Consider the following 12,957-nt stretch of genomic DNA (forward strand, 5'->3'; position numbering starts at 1 on the left):
ATTGTTGAGAGTCTGGCTTACTGTTCCCCAAGCTGGGACAGGAGGTCACACACTTTATTATTATTATTGAGAGACAGGCTCGCTGTCTGTTCCTCAGGCTGGGAAAGTAGATCACACTGTATTATTATTATTGAGAGTTTGGCTCACTGTTCCTCTGGCTGGGACTGGAGATCAAGCACTGTTCTATTATTATTGAGACACATGCTCACGGTTTGTTCCTCACACTGGGACAGGACATTCCACACTAGGTTATTATTATTGAGAGACAGGCTCACTGTTCCTCAGGCTGGGACAGGAGATTACACTGTATCATTAATATTGAGAGACAGGCTCACTGTCTGTTCCTCAGGCTGGGACAGGAGATCCACACACTGTATTATTATTATTGAGAGACAGGCTCACTGTTCCTCTGACTGGGACAGGAGATCATACTGTATTATTATTATTGAGAGACAAGCTCACTCTTCCTCATGCTGGGACAGGGGATCACACTGTATTATTATTATTGACAGATAAACTCACTGTTCCTCAGGCTGGGACAGTAGATCACACTGTATCATAATTGCTGAGAGTCTGGCTTATTGTTCCCCAAGCTGGGACAGGAGGTCACACACTGTATTATTAATATCTTTGAGAGACAGGCTCACTGTCTGTTCCTCTAGCTGGGGCAGGAAATCACACACTATATTATTAGTATTGAGAGACAGGCTCAGTGTTCCCCAGGCTAAGACAGGAGATCACACACTGGTTTATTATTATTGAGAGACAGGTTTACTGTCTGTTCCTCAGGCTGGGACAGGAGATCTCACACTGTATTATTATTATTATTGAGAGACAGTCTCACGGTCTGTTCCTCAAGCTGGGATAGGAGATCACAAACTGTATTTTTATTATTGAGAGACAGGCTCACTGTTCCTCAGACTTCCTCATACGGAAGAGTTACGCCACCACGAGCTGCGATAGGATCCCAGTTCGAAAGGAGTCGATGCCACTGTCGGTTCCCGGTTTCTTTTAGTTAGAGGTCCGGAGAAGCATTTCAAGCAGGTTACACTCCTTCCGGACATTCATTCCCTTTTCAAAGTCAGCCGTTTTGCTGTAGTCTGCATCATTTAGGCTGATTATCAAGGTTAGCCTTTATTTGGTCATGGGGGCCTCGGTACTGTATGCTAATTCTAAAGACAGTTTCACCTGTTTTCTGATTGCTAGGTTCTGTACCAGTGCAGACATGTCAAACAGTGAATGGCTGTACCTCTATTGTATCCGTGGTCAGTGAATGAAATCAGTAATAAATGAATATATGTATAGTTATATGAAAAACAAGTGGTTTATCGACTCATCTTCATTTGCAGATTTAGAGGCAGCTTCGATATTCGTTTTACAAGCGGGTTTTTTTGTATATGGGTCACACACATGCCATAGCAACAAAACATCTGTAGAGATGAGGCTATAGATCACCTTTCCATCCTCCAGGTTTTCCCCCCAAAGCCTACGGCACCAACGGCAACTCCTGCTGGCCGAGAGAGCAAGAGCTTGCAGCACCTGGTATTCCCAGGCAGTCTCCCATCCAAGTACTAACCAGGCCCGACCCTGCTTACCTTCCGAGATCAGACGAGATCGGGCGCGTTCAGGGTGGTGGGGCCGCAAGCGAAAGCGGTACCGCCTGACTCGCTACTTGAAGCTGTGTGTGGCTGGGGCTCCGTGCCCCCCGAGCGGGACTGAAGAATCGTTCGTGTGCAACTCTTTGGAAAGGAGCCTCTTTCCAAATCGCGTTGCGTGCCTTTATGTTGGCGAATGTGCTCCCTTGTGTTGGCTTGTCCCGCACTGGAGGAGGACAAAAAAAATGCACGGAGGAGCACAAGGCAAGTCTTCACAAGACAAAAACCTCCAGTGCACAGCACTCTGAAAACATTTCTGGGCTGCCGCGTGTTTATTTCAGCACATGAAGCGCACTAGTCCAACACGTCGGCCGGGCGCGCGGCGCCTCCGCCCTCTTGTGGCCTTGCGGCGTCAGAGCAAGAGGCTCCTTCTCGCTGCCTTTCCGTTGTGTTGCAGAGCCCCGAGAGGGAACCTGGAGCGCACACTTTGTGGGGGCGGGGGACCGCGTTCGCGCTCTGCCCCCGGTCTCTTGCGCAAGTACTAAATCTCACGGTGCCAGCCAGCGGCCAGGAGATAAGTACAATATCGCGGGACAGGGGGGCCTCGTCATTGATTGTTACATATGAGACGGGGATTAGGAGGAGACCCCGACTGATTGGTAAAGGGGAACACTAACACCAGAGTGACACCCCCGGCGTCTCTTTTTGAGAGACGCCTTGGGATTTCTTAATGGCCAAGGAGGGTCGGGACCTCGGTTTTACGCCTCCCCTGAAGGACGGCGCCTGTTTGTGCAGCAGAGTGTCGCCATCAGGATGCTGGGGCATAAGAAAGCCACACAGAGCGCAGGGTGAGCGCTCCCTACCGGTCCCAGTCACACCTCTTGCAGGAGCAGCAGCAACCTGAGCTTTTCCGGGGGGAATCTCCCATCCGGGTGCCGGCTAGGCTCACACCTGCTGGGCTGCCGTGGGTGAGCCCAGTCGAGAGTCGCAGGGTGAGATCTAGTCACCGGGGAGAAACGATACAAGCGAAGGATTACTCGGCTCCCAGCACTTGAAAAGACCGACAAATGACTCGTTCCCGCTGGAGCTGAATGTACCTGCATGTGTCGTGTCGTCTTCTTCCCCCGCCCCGCTGTGTTTGCTGTATTGTCTTTGAAGCCGGCCCCCGAGACGAGACGGGCTGTTCCTGTGCCCCAATGAACACTTTACGGGTGCCATTCCCAGGCGTTGTGGCCATTGTCGGTGGTCACACGCGATAAGATAAGGTGCAGGAGAGCGGGGCATGCCCAGCGCCAGACATTCAAGGAGGGGGCTGTGCGAGGTGAGGTGAGGTGCGACACGCCGGAGCCCCGACGCTGCTAATGCGGAGCACTTGTTGAACTGGCATTGAAAGGACGTGTGCGCACGGAGCGAGCCTTCCCTGCGGCGGAGCGTGGAAACTTTCTCCCCGCGCTGCAGGAGTTGTGTGCGCTGCAGCGGTGCCGAGAGAACAGCACAGAAGGCAGCAGGCTCTGGAGAGCGGGTAAGAGACGGAGCCTTGTGGGCAGGCGAGCAGGCCCGTTTTTTGGAAATTGCTGAAAAGGCTCTGGTGTTTGTTCGGTGTGTGGCAGGCGCACGACGCGAGCTTGCGTAGCGATCTGCCGGTCTGGTGTTATGCAAATGAGGCCAAATTGCGTCCCGGGACATGCTGCGAATGCGCAATGGCGACTGCAGATGTGTAGGAAACGGCGCGCTCGTTTTCTCGTTTTGCCCACACTTTTGAGTGTTAGGGTGGCGTGTGAGTGTGCGAAAGAGTGGGCCCAGCAGGAGGCGGTGGTGTGCGGGGCGAGGAGCTGGCCTAGGCTGCGCGATTTGTGCTGTGGGTGCGGGCCGCTTGCAGGGGCTTGTACAGCTCATACTTACCTGGCAGGGGTGATACCTTGATCAAGAAGGTGGTTCACCCAGGGCGAGGCTCGGCCATTGCACTTTGGCTGTGCTGACCCCTGCGAATTTCCCAAAAGTGGGACTCTCGACTGCATCATTTCTGGTAGTGGGGGACTGCGTTCGTGCGTTCTCCTCTCGCTTCCCGGCCTTTTGGCTAAGATCAAGTTCAAGTGGCATGCCCGCAGTTCTTGTCTTTCTAAAGGTCTAGAAGGCGATCGAAGATCCTGAAGAGTGCTTGAGCTGGTATCGCTCTAGGTTGAGCGTAAGGGGTTAAGGCCAAGCAGCAGCTGAGCAGGGTGGGATCCGCCAGCAACGTTCTTTCTCTCTGCTCTCTCCTCTCTTCTCCCCTCCCCCTTTCTCTTGCTCCGCCTCCTTGGTCTCTTGGCTGGGAGTAGGTATACGTGGCCTGCCCGCGGTGCCTGTTTTCTTCCTCGAGACTCGGAAGCGCTATCCGCTCCCTCTCTCTCTCGCTCTCTCTCTCTCTCTCTCTCTGCCTCCTTGGCCTCTTGGCTGGGAGTAGGTACACGTGGCCTGCCCGCGGTGCTTGCTTTCTTCCTCGAGACTCGGAAGCACTATCCGCGCTCTCTCTCTCTCTCTCTTTGCCACCTTGGCCTCTTGGCTGGGAGTAGATATACGTGGCCTGCCCGCGGTGCCTCCTTTCTTCCTCGAGACTTGGAAGCGCTATCCGCTCCCTCTCTCTCTCGCTCTCTCCTCTCTGCCTCCTTGGCCTCTTGGCTGGGAGCAGGTACACGTGGCCTGCCCGCGGTGCTTGCTTTCTTCCTCGAGACCCGGAAGCACTTTCCGCTCTCCTCTCTCTCTCTCCTCCTGCGCCTGCACCTCTCTGGGCTCTGCCCCCAAGGACAAAGGCCAGGGCTCCCTCGCCGCTTCTTTAGCTCCCTTTGCTCTCCCGCTTTCCCTCCTTTTTTCCCTTTTTTTTTCTCCCTCAGAGATGGCAGACAAGAGGACACTGATCCGGTTCCACTGGACCAAGAAGACCGAGACGATGCCGACTTGCGAAGACCTTCTTTATGACTTTCCTGAGAGGGATCTTGCAGTTGGTGGCTGGAGATCTCTACTGCCTCCAGGACAACAAGGCAGAGAGATACATGGAAGCCTACATGGCCACGGACGCCTCATACGAAAAGGCAACGAGACTGATCAGGGAAAAAGGTAAGCACCACGGTTTCTCTGATTTCAGGCCGGAGCCTATGAGGAAGACGAACCAGAGGACCATCACGGTTTGCACATACAACCCCTATGTACCTACAGAACGGATAACAGCGTACCTAGGGAGGTATGTAACCGTGGTGGGAAAACCAACAGAGGTCAGGGACGAAGGCGTCTGGTACGGCAAACGCCAGTACCGAGTCCTCCTGAAAGAGGACCCAGAGGGCGTCGACGGTTTCCAGCACCCCCCGGCTCGCTTCAACATCGGAGCCGACAGGGGGTACCTTTACTACCCCAGGATGCCGGATTTTTGCAGCAAGTGCAGACAGTCCGGCCACAAAGCCAACACATGTGACATCGTCAGATGTCACAACTGCAATGAGGACGGGCACCTGGCAAAAACCTGCCGGGCAGCCAAAAAGTGCGACGGATGCGGCGCCGAGGGACACCTCCTTCGCCAATGCAAGGTAAGCAAACCTTCGTTTGCGCAGGTGGTGGAAGCCAGCAGGCAGAAACCGGTCTCCAGACAAAGGGAGAGGGGTGAGAACAAAGAACCCGCACCTCCCCCGCTGAGGACCGAAACTGCCGAGGCCACACCCCCAGCCGCATCGGTGCCACAAGATGGCCGCCAGGAAGAAGGACAAAATGGCCGACCGGAGGAAGAGCCCTGGATAACTCCCAGCAAAAAGGGAAAGCGAAAGCGGGAGAAGAGACCCAGGGTGGACCCACCTTCGGAAGGACAAAAAAAAGAGTGGTAAGGGAAAACCGTTTCCTCGCCCTAGAGGAAACGGAACTTTCTTCCCTCGAGGCCCAGGAACAACCGGAGGAGGCAGCCCAGGAAATGGAAACCCTCCCCCCCGAGGCCCAAGGACGACAGGAAGTAACAACGGAACCCCCCTCCCCCGAGTCCCACGGACAACAGGAGGAGGCAGCCCAGGAAGAGGTAAACCCCTCCCCCGAGGCCCAGGGGCAACAGGAAGAGGCAGCACAGGAAGTCGGAACCCCCTCCCCCAAGGCCCAGGAACAACAACAGGAAGAGGAAGCCCAGGAATTGGAGCCCCCCTCCCCCGAGGCCCAGAAGAAACTGGAGGTTCCCGAAACTCCCGGAAAAAGTGAAGAAAGGAGTCTTCCCGAAGCGGTGGCGGAGAGTATCCTTGAGGAAGACGAGGATTACTTCGAGGCTGCCCTGGAGCCCGGACTGATGGTAGGGCTGGACCTGTCCAGCATGTTTACATTTCAGTCCCCAGCGAGACCTGGAGGGAGCCCAGCATATTCCCCCCAGGACCCGAACGAGAGGAGTTACATCTAGGCTAAACAGTGCCCAGATGTAGACTCCCAAGTTTCAACTGTAAGTACAGAGAGGAGGTTTAACTTTCACTAGTTTAATCATGACTGTGAAACTCACCTTCCTAACAACCAACGTGAGAGGGCTGAGAGACCCAGTGAAAAGACGGGGAGTCTTTCATGATCTGGCCTCAAAGTCTTTCTCAGTTTGTTTCTTACAGGAGGTCCACCTGAAGGATGAAAGCGACAGGCTGACATTCACCAGGGAATGGACGAAGGGAGAATCATGCTGGAGCGTAGGAGGGGTCCACTCTTCCGGAGTGGGAATCCTCCTCGGAAACCCAGAGATGGAGCTGGTTTCCTCCTTCTCGGTGGTGCAGAGCCGGATCCTGGTTGCAGACATCGACTGGAGGGGGCAGAAGTTGAGAGCGATTAACGTCTACGCTCCGACGGAACCCTCCATCCGGAAGGAAGTGTTTGCTGACCTGGCCAGCTGCTGCACCACCAACAGACAGGTGGTGCTCGGCGGGGACTTCAACGTCGACCGGGAGAAGGGGAGCGACGCTAGCTCGGCAGAGCTGGAGTCGCTACTCAAGCAGTTCTCCCTGGTAGACGGCTTCAGACGGTGCCGCCCTAACGACGCCGGAACGACCTGGAAGAACTCCCGGGGAGTGTGCAGCCGCCTGGACTACATCTTCCTGCACACGACCTGCTCCCTGGAGTCGGAGACGGTGTCCCCGGCGTGGTATTCCGACCACGAGCGCTTGACGGTGGTGGCTAACACCAGCCTGCCGGCATTCGGAGGAAGATACTGGAGGAAGACGACTTCAGGGCACTGTTCCGGAAAGACTACGCGAGCTGGGTCGACCTGAGGGACGGCTACAGCTCTGTGGTGGAATGGTGGGAGTCGGTGAAGGACAGGACCGAAACCCTGGTGCAGACGTACTGCAGACGGAAGGCGGCCAGGGAGAGGAAGGAAGCTGCACGACTCCAGAGGCAACTCGAGGAGGAGTACAGCTCGGCTAAAGGGGGAGGAGCCTTCAATTCAGCCCGGGCACAGGACCTGAAGGAGAGGCTCCGCAAACTGCACACCGAGAAAGCCAAGGCTTTCCTGGTCAAGGCACAAAGGGAGCATTATGAGAATAATGAAACCTGTTCCTCCTATTTCTTCAATCAGGTCCGAGGAGCCCAGAAAAAGAGGGTGATCCACAGCCTGAGACGGGGAGATGGAGAGGAAATGCTGGACGAGAGCGACAAAGTAGAAGCGGCCACCGCTTTCTACAAGGAGCTCTTTTCAGAAAAGCAGACGGAGGTGGAGGCAGGCGATGCTTTTCTGGAGGGGCTCAAGGCACGAGTACCGGAGGAGGTGAGGGAGGACTTGGAGGGTCCGATCACAGCCGAGGAGCTGAAGGCGGCGCTCTTGTCCATGGAGAATGGCAAGGTGCCGGGGCCGGACGGACTCCCCAACGAATTCTACACCTGCTTCTGGGACACCCTGGCGGCAGATCTGGTGGAAGTGGCGCAGGAGATCTTCCGCCAGGGGAAACTCGGAGACACCATGAGGGAGGGCGTCATCTCCCTGCTCTTCAAGGGAGGAGACGCCGCCGACCTCAAAAACTGGAAGCCGATCACGATGCTCTGCGTGGACGTAAAGATCCTGTCCAAGCTCCTGACCGGCAGACTGAGAACCGCCCTCCCCCACATCATCCACAGCGACCAGACGTGCGGGGTGGAGGGGCGATCCGTCAGCTGGAACCTCCAGCTGACCAGAGACGCCATCGCCTGGGCCGAGGACCGGAACGTGCCCATGATGGTGGTCAGCCTGGACCAGGAGAAAGCCTTCGACAGAGTGAACCACAGCTATCTGTTCAGGGTGCTGGAACGCTTCGGTTTCGGAGAGAGTTTCAGCCGCTGGATTCAGATTCTGTACTCTGACGTGGGCAGCAGAGTGAACGTGAACGGAAACCTGGGGGAAACCTATGTTCTCTTCACAGAGCCCTTAGCAGAGGCGGTGAGACGGGACCCTGTCATCGACGGCCTGGAGATACCGGGAGGCGTGGGGGAAACCCTGAAGATCTCCCAGTACGCCGACGACACGACGCTGTTCCTGAGGTCGGACAGGGGGTTGAGGAGGGCCCTGCAGGTCATGGAGCAATACTCCAGAGCCTCGGGATCGAAGCTCAACCGCCGAAAGAGCAAACTGAAGTTCTTCGGGCCCTGGAAGCACAGGACGACGGCGCCGGAGGGTCTCGAGCTCTGCACGGAGCCCCTCAGAATACTGGGGGTTTCCTTCCAGAGCCAGGACAACGAGACCAACAACTGGACTGAGAGGATATCCAAGGTGAACGCGAAGCTGGGTCTGTGGAAAACGCGGTCGCTGTCCTACACAGGGAAAGTGATGGTGCTGAAAGCAGACGTCCTGTCGGCTTTGGTTTACCTGGCGGTGGTATACCCGCTGCCGGCCAGACTCAGACGAGCGCTGCATGGGATGATCTTCGGCTTCGTCTGGGGCGGCAAGTACGAGTACATCACGAGAAACCGGATGTGTCAACCGGTCGAGGAAGGGGGTCGAGATGTCCCTCATTTCCCCCTGAAACTCGACTGCATCTTTTTCTGCAACCTCTGTCGGGCGCTGCGGGAGCCCATCGGCCACAAGTACCAGTACTTTGTCAGGCTGTGGCTCTCCATCCCGATGAGGCACTTGGTCCAGTGGTCAAACACTGGGCCCAAGGCAGAGAGGCGACCGAAGTTCTACACCCACGCTGTCAAGTGGAGCAGGAGGTACGAGGCCACGAGACAGCCGGAGCTCTGCACCAACCACAGAGCTCTGTACAAAGAGGTAAGGGGGCATCTGGTTGCCGACGAAAGGCTGCAAGTTCCCAGACAAGTCTGGGAAAGGACGCAGCCTAAAGAACTGGACAATCAACTAAAGGACCTCAACTGGATGGCCGTACACAAGAGACTGGCCACCTGAGAGGTTCTCTACAGACACTCGCATACCAGGAATCCGCATTGCCCCTGGGACACGTGTTTCGTCGAGGAGACTCAGGAGCACGTGTTCTGGAGCTGCCCCTTCGCCAAGGCGGTGTGGGGCAGAATGGACAACACCATGCAACTCCTGGAGACGGGTGCGGTGCTCAGTTACCAGTACATTCTGCTGGGGCTGGCACCTACCAGAGTGGACAAGGGGACGCAGTTCCTGATGTGGCTGCTGCTGTCCCTCACAAAGAAAGGCCTGTGGGACGCGAGGAACAATCTCATCCGGCACAACATCGAGTGGGGAGCGAGGGAGCTGGAGGAGAGGATCCTGGCGGACCTCAGGAGGAGGATGAAGCGCGACGTTGCCAAATGGGGTTTCCCCACGGCAAAGGAGCGCTGGAAAGGACTATGGACCCTGTACAGGGATTAATGTTTGACAGCAAGTGGTAGGGTTTGGAGGGACTCTCATAATAGCGCAAATCCGCCCACCCTTGCAACGATTGATAACGGACAATCACCGCCGTTCCGCCGTTGTTTTTTGGAGAATTAATGTGTGAGACGTGTACTTTTGCGATGTTTTTTTTCTGATTAAAGTATATTTTATAAGAGAAAAAAATGTGGGAATCTCGACTGCATCATTTCTGGTAGTGGGGGACTGCGTTCACACTCTCCCCTGATGTGCTTGGTCCAATATCAGATACGGAAGAGTTACGCCACCACGAGCTGCGATAGGATCCCAGTTCGAAAGGAGCCGATGCCACTGCCGGTTCCCGGTTTCTTTTAGTTAGAGGTCCGGAGAAGCATTTCAAGCTGGTTACACTACTCCTTCCGGACATTCATTCCCTTTTCAAAGTCAGTCGTTTTGCTGTAGTCTGCATCATTTAGGCTGATTATCAAGGTTAGCCTTTATTTGGTCATGGGGGCCTCGGTACTGTATGCTAATTCTAAAGACAGTTTCACCCGTTTTCTGATTGCTAGGTTCTGTACCAGCGCAGACATGTCAAACAGTGAATGGCTGTACCTCTATTGTATCCGTGCTCAGTGAATGAAATCAGTAATAAATGAATATATATATAGTTATATGAAAAACAAGTGGTTTATCGACTCATCTTCATTTGCAGATTTAGAGGCAGCTTCGATATGCGTTTTACAAGCGGGTTTTTTTTTTATATGGGTCACACACATGCCATAGCAACAAAACATCTGTAGAGATGAGGCTATAGATCACCTTTCCATCCTCCAGGTTTTCCCCCCAAAGCCTACGGCACCAACGGCAACTCCTGCTGGCCGAAAAAGCAAGAGCTTGCAGCACCTGGTATTCCCAGGTGGTCTCCCATCCAAGTACTAACCAGGCCCAACCCTGCTTAGCTTCTGAGATCAGATGAGATCGGGCACGTTCAGGGTGGTGGGGCCACAAGCGAAATCAGCACCGCCTGACTCGCTACTTGAAGCTGTGTGTGGCTGGGGCTCCGTGCCCCCCCAGCGGGACTGAAGAATCGTTCGTGTGCAACTCTTTGGAAAGGAGCCTCTTTCCAAATCGCGTTGCGTGCCTTTATGTTGGCGAATGTGCTCCCTTGTGTTGGCTTGTCCCGCACTGGAGGAGGACAAACAAACTGCACGGAGGAGCACAAGGCAAGTCTTCACAAGACAAAAACCTCCAGTGCACAGCACTCTGAAAACATTTCTGGGCTGTCGCGTGTTTATTTCAGCACCTAAAGCGCACCAGTCCAACACGTCGGCCGGGCGCGCGGCGCCTCCGCCCTCTTGTGGCCTTGCGGCGTCAGAGCAGGAGGCTCCTTCTCGCTGCCTTTCCGCTGTGTTGCAGAGCCCCGAGAGGGAACCTGGAGCGCACACTTTGTGGGGGGCGGGGGACCGCGTTCGCGCTCTGCCCCCGGTCTCTTGCGCAAGTACTAAATCTCACGGCGCCAGCCAGCGGCCAGGAGACAAGTACAATATCGCGGGACAGGGGGACCTCGTCATTGATTGTTACATATGAGACGGGGATTAGGAGGAGACCCCGACTGATTGGTAAAGGGGAACACTAACACCAGAGTGACACCCCCGGCGTCTCTTTTTGAGAGACGCCTTGGGATTTCTTAATGGCCAAGGAGGGTCGGGACCTCGGTTTTACGCCTCCCCCGAAGGACGGCGCCTGTTTGTGCAGCAGAGTGTCGCCCTCAGGATGCTGGGGCATAAGAAAGCCACACAGAGCGCAGGGTGAGCGCTCCCTACTGGTCCCAGTCACACCTCTTGCAGGAGCAGCAGCAACCTGAGCTTTTCCGGGGGGAATCTCCCATCCGGGTGCCGGCTAGGCTCACACCTGCTGGGCTGCCGTGGGTGAGCCCAGTCGAGAGTCGCAGGGTGAGATCTAGTCACCGGGGAGAAATGATACAAGCGAAGGATTACTCGGCTCCCAGCACTTGAAAAGACCGACAAATGACTCGTTCCCGCCGGAGCTGAATGTACCTGCATGTGTCGTGTCGTCTTCTTCCCCCGCCCCGCTGTGTTTGCTGTATTGTCTTTGAAGCCGGCCCCCGAGACGAGACGGGCTGTTCCTGTGCCCCAATTAACACTTTACAGGTGCCATTCCCAGGCGTTGTGGCCATTGTCGGTGGTCACACGCGATAAGATAAGGTGGAGGAGAGCGGGGCATGCCCAGCGCCAGACATTCAAGGAGGGGGCTGTGCGAGGTGAGGTGAGGTGCGACACGCCGGAGCCCCGACGCTGCTAATGCGGAGCACTTGTTGAACTGGCATTGAAAGGACGTGTGCGCACGGAGCGAGCCTTCCCTGCGGCGGAGCGTGGAAACTTTCTCCCCGCGCTGCAGGAGTTGTGTGCGCTGCAGCGGTGCCGAGAGAACAGCACAGAAGGCAGCAGGCTCTGGAGAGCGGGTAAGAGACGGAGCCTTGTGGGCAGGCGAGCAGGCCCGTTTTTTGGAAATTGCTGAAAAGGCTCTGGTGTTTGTTCGGTGTGTGGCAGGCGCACGACGCGAGCTTGCGTAGCGATCTGCCGGTCTGGTGTTATGCAAATGAGGCCGAATTGCGTCCCGGGACATGCTGCGAATGCGCAATGGCGACTGCAGATGTGTAGGAAACGGCGCGCTCGTCTTCTCGTTTTGCCCACACTTTTGAGTGTTAGGGTGGCGTGTGAGTGTGCGAAAGAGTGGGCCCAGCAGGAGGCGGTGGCGTGCGGGGCGAGGAGCTGGCCTAGGCTGCGCGATTTGTGCTGTGGGTGCGGGCCGCTTGCAGGGACTTGTACAGCTCATACAGATGCAGCCATTCAAAATGCGTGAGGTATTTCGCGGCATATCCCGGTGGGCGTGTCACAGTATCACGCGGTATGACGCAGTTAACGTGGTGTCACGTGGTTAACTATCCGGCGTCGCCTTGTAAAACCGCCAGGGGGAGCTTAACCTCTCATGTACAGCATTTGAGCCTTTAATTTTGAACTGTGTATTACAGCATGTTAATCATCAGTCATTAAAATGTTGGTATATTTTATGAAAGCAAGATTGCTCAGTTGGACAAAAGTACACAACCTACCTTTATCAGAAATATTTATGCATCAAAGCCTTTACTGAAGATATTACTAATAGTATTAATAATGGATGACTTTAGACAAGCTGTATAGTCAAAGTATTATTTCTTTAGCACATTTGTACAAACACTTGGAATCTGTCCAAGCCATACTTTGTCAGGCATTTTGTTTTACTTCAACGGGCATAAAAACTTCCTAGCTTTTAACAGGGCGTTTCATAATTTCTAACTACGAAAATGATTTAAAATGCGACACTTATCATTCAACTAGAGCTCAAAACATCACAAGGATCCTCAAGAGCACAGCAAAGAGTGTATTAAAAGACACTTGTATTTATCAACGCTTTCTTTTCCGTATACCAGATTTTATGGAACCACTTCAGAGGGGTGTCAGCCAGTCAGATTCCAGGAATCGGCACTTTAAAGGAAAAATACACACCGGTATTCCATTTCTCCCTAACGATTTTAAGCAT

At 54.8% G+C, this 12,957-nt stretch overlaps 3 non-coding genes across 3 annotated transcripts; 1 reads left to right on the forward strand and 2 right to left on the reverse strand.

Annotated features, from left to right (window-relative positions):
* Window positions 1-1,527: 1,527 nt before the first annotated feature.
* On the reverse strand, window positions 1,528-1,646 carry LOC148824533 (5S ribosomal RNA). The gene has a single exon (XR_016093065.1). It is a non-coding gene; the product is annotated as a 5S ribosomal RNA (ribosomal RNA).
* A 1,843-nt stretch (window positions 1,647-3,489) lies between these two features.
* LOC148824534 (U1 spliceosomal RNA) lies at window positions 3,490-3,653 on the forward strand. The gene has a single exon (XR_016093315.1). It is a non-coding gene; the product is annotated as a U1 spliceosomal RNA (small nuclear RNA).
* A 6,595-nt stretch (window positions 3,654-10,248) lies between these two features.
* LOC148824535 (5S ribosomal RNA) lies at window positions 10,249-10,367 on the reverse strand. Its single transcript, XR_016093072.1, has one exon. It is a non-coding gene; the product is annotated as a 5S ribosomal RNA (ribosomal RNA).
* Window positions 10,368-12,957: the final 2,590 nt, after the last annotated feature.

This window comes from Atractosteus spatula, chromosome 10 (assembly GCF_055471065.1).
Source record: "Atractosteus spatula isolate fAtrSpa1 chromosome 10, fAtrSpa1.hap1, whole genome shotgun sequence".
NCBI classification, from domain to species: domain Eukaryota; kingdom Metazoa; phylum Chordata; class Actinopteri; order Semionotiformes; family Lepisosteidae; genus Atractosteus; species Atractosteus spatula.